A 3,727-nucleotide genomic window follows, 5' to 3' on the forward strand; every position below is an offset into this window, starting at 1 on the left:
TATGTGCTTTTTTTTATACTCTAGTAAAGCAACTTGACAGTTGGTAGCTGTCTGGCTGTTTATTCAACATATGTACCACTTAATGCACAGGTCTCAGTGAGACAGTCCCCAAAGTCGATCCAACTGGGATAAAAGTCAACAAATAGAGCTTTGCAGGGAGTGCATTGACTTGGGGAGAGTTAAATATTTGAAAGGTGTTTAGCAGTTAAGATTTAAGTCTAATGTCATAAGAATTTACAGGGTCAGAATCTCCCCCAGCACAGCACATCCTCTGGATTTCACAGAGCAGCTCCATATGTTAGGAAATCACCTTTTTAATTAGATCTCTGTAGCCTCATTCTATGTTACCACTGTCACAAGTCTTGGATAAAATCCTATTCTCAGGAAACCTTTCAGTAAACAGTTAGCTGTAGTTTCTTGCAAGAAGATATTGAGACAGATTCTCCCAGATTGCAAGTGATTTTAAATTAGCTTCTCTGGAAAGTGGTGGGTGTGGTGTTATTTCAACATCCTCATCTGTTACCTGAGTCTTTTCCCCAAGGAAAGCAAAATGTGCTCAGCAGTGTGCATTTCTGAAAGCAGAATTGGTTAGGGAGTTCTGTGGCCTATTCTGGCCTGTCTGGACTAGCAGATGGGATGAAACAGAAATTCCCACTTCATTTTTGCCATTAGGATTGCGCGAGTATGAATCCACCTGAGAAACAGAGGTTCCTGAAAATTTCGACATGGCCAAGGGAGAAGGAAGTGAATAGAAAGTTATACACAAGGAGCAGAAGAGAAACTGAAAGTGAAAGTCGCTTAGTCGTGTCGGACTTTTTGCAACCCCCTGAACTATACAGTCCATGGAATTCTCCAGGCCAGAATACTGAAGTGGATAGCTGTTTCCCTTCCCCAGGGGATCTTCCCAACCCAGGGATTGAACCCAGATCTCCCACATTGCAGGCAGATCCTTTACCAGCTGGGCCACCAGGGAAGCCCTATTTTGTACCAAGTCTGTTAAATAGATTTTCAGATACTATCCTCCCAAAAGACCCTAAAGGGAAAGAGCACTAATATTTTCACTTTTTTAGATGAAAAAATAATCAAAGCTGAGTGGCAAAATGACTTTCCCAAGGTGACAAACATAAGCAACAGCACTGGTCAGATTCAAGTCCCAACTGTGTATGAAACCAAAGTCCTGTTCTTAACCAATGTGGTATGCTGTCTACCAGCATTACAGTTTATAATCAAGATGCTTTAAAACTTTGGTAAAAATTGTAGGGCCACCAAAATAAGGTTCTCTCTGCTTCCCTGGTGGCTCAGAGGGTAAAGCACCTGCCTGTGATGCAGGAGACCCAGGTTCGATCCCTGGGTCAGGAAGATTCCCTGGAGAAGGAAATGGCAACCCACTCCAGTATTCTTGCCTGGAGAACCCCATGGACAGAGGAGCCTGGTGGGCTACAGTCCACAGGGTCGCAAAGAGTCAGACACGACTGAACGATTACATTTTCTTTCTTTCTTTCTTTTGGATCCAGAGTTACCCTAGGTTCCAAAGATAAATTAACGTCTAAAGTCATCAACTCTTCAATTCAGTCTATCAGTGTGATATTGTCATTTAAAGTAATAAATCTGTATCTGGTCTTATCTTTGGTTCCCAGATCACACTCCCAAAATCCTTGAAATTGCCTAAGGGTAAAGGGTAAAGCCTCCCTGGTGGCTCAGAGGGTAAAGCATCTGCCTGCAATTCAGGAGACCCATGTTTGATCCCTGGGTCAGAAAGATCCCCTGGAGGAGGAAATGGCAACCCACTGTAGTACTCTTGCCTGGAGAATCCCATGGATGGAGTAGCCTGGTGCAGACTACAGTCCATGGGGTTGCAGAGTTGGACAGGACTGAGTGACTTCACTTCACTTTCTTTCTTTCAAAGAGCAAGGAGGGTATCTTTTATTATGTTAAATAATGCCTTTTGGAAATCAGTGAAGAATGGGGGCTGGTTGCCAGTGGAGCCAATCCTGGCATTAGAAAGTTAGAACTTTTGGCCCTACCCCCACATCTAGAGAAGGGAGAGGAGCTGAAGTTGGAATTTAATCTCCAGTGGTCAATAATTTAGTCAATTATGCCTGTGTAATGAAGCCCCCATAAAAACCCAAAGGACAGGTGGGAGAGCCTGTGGAGGCGCTGGGAGAGTGAGGCTCCTGGAGAGAACACAGAAACTCTACGCCCTCTCCCCTGTCTTGCCCTATGCATCTCTTCCATCTGGCCGTTCCTGGGCTATGCCCCTTATAATAAACTAGTGATCTAAGAAGTAAAATGTTTCTCTGAGTTCTTGTAAGCCTCTCTAGCAAATCAGTCAAACCCAAGATGGAAGTCGTGGGAACCTTTCATTTATAGCTGGTTGGTCAGAAATATCGGTAACAACGTAAGTTGACATCTTGAGCTGGAGGGTGTTACTGGAACCTCCAATTTGTAGCCAGGGAGTTAGAAGTACAGGTAACAACCTACATTGTGGGGGTGGGGGTAGGAGGTGGTCTCCTAGGACTGAACCCTCGACCTGTGGAAAGTAGAAAGTGCTAGTCACTCAGTCATGTCCCACTCTTTGTGACCCCATGGACTGTAGCCTGCCAGTCTCCTCTGCCCATGGAATTCTCCAGGCAAGAATACTAGAGTGGGTAGCTATCCCCCATACCCTTCTCCAGACGATCTTCCCAACCCAGGGATGAAACCTGATGTCTTGCTTTGTGGGCCAATTCTTTACCATCTGAGCCACCAGGTAGATAGTTTAGATTGGTTTGATTTGTAGGACTCCCAGTCAGTGTCCAGAGAGTTCCTTGCTGGCTGTGTGAGGGTACCATCTTCTCCTCCCATGCCCCATCCCCTGACAACCGACACCAAATTGTCATTTGGTGGGTAGTACACAAAAGAATTGGACCAAAAAAAAAAAGTTTCTTTTTCATATTCATAGTCCTCACACATTCTGGATCACACTGCTGCTGCTAAGCTCAGCCCATCATCTTCTGTGAGTATGGAGGTGTCCTTTCTTGGCAGCTGCCACATGCTAGGCAGACAGACCAAGCATGCCTGGAGTTTTTAGCCTTTCCCTCTACTTTCAAATTTGAATAAAATCCCTCATCTCTGGACCTGGGGTCTGGCACACCACACTCTGCACCCAAAGTGGTTGGCATGCAAAGGAGCTGTATGATACAATATGCAAATGATGACGATGGAATAGAAAGATAGAACTGTTGATCTGGACTTCTTGCCATATAGGAAAGAAGAAAAAGAAAAGTAAACAAAAACTGCTTAAGCGCTTCTTAGATTTCCTAAGACGTCTAGCCAAATGCATTATTAACTGATACAGATTCTTAGTTTTGTATATTGAGTGACAGCTCTTGAAATTCATGATCTCATATGTGGAATTTATCTAACAAAGACACTGACTTCAATCTTATGAAAATAGGAAGTTTTTGTTGTTGTTTTGTCTTTTTTTAAGAAATCTCAACTAAAATAGTGGAGCAGAAGTGGAATGGGCAGTAAGTTGATACATCACATAAGCCACACATTATAAAAACAACAAGGATGGGATAAATAGTATCGCCCATCCCATCCCATAAATAGTATCTCCCACAGTACTTTGCAAATAAGAATTGACATCTAAGAAAGCTAAATATTTTCTCTTTAGTATTATAGTTAAATAGTTGAGCTAGTGTTCAAATACAAGTGTTACAAGGTTTTAATGCACATTTTTGTT

The 3,727-nt window shown here is 43.1% G+C and overlaps 1 non-coding gene across 1 annotated transcript; it reads left to right on the forward strand.

Moving 5' to 3' along the window:
* Positions 1,288-1,360, forward strand: TRNAH-GUG. Its single transcript has one exon. It is a non-coding gene; the product is annotated as a tRNA-His (tRNA).

The sequence above is a fragment of the Capra hircus genome, chromosome 7, assembly GCF_001704415.2.
Source record: "Capra hircus breed San Clemente chromosome 7, ASM170441v1, whole genome shotgun sequence".
NCBI classification, from domain to species: Eukaryota; Metazoa; Chordata; class Mammalia; order Artiodactyla; family Bovidae; genus Capra; species Capra hircus.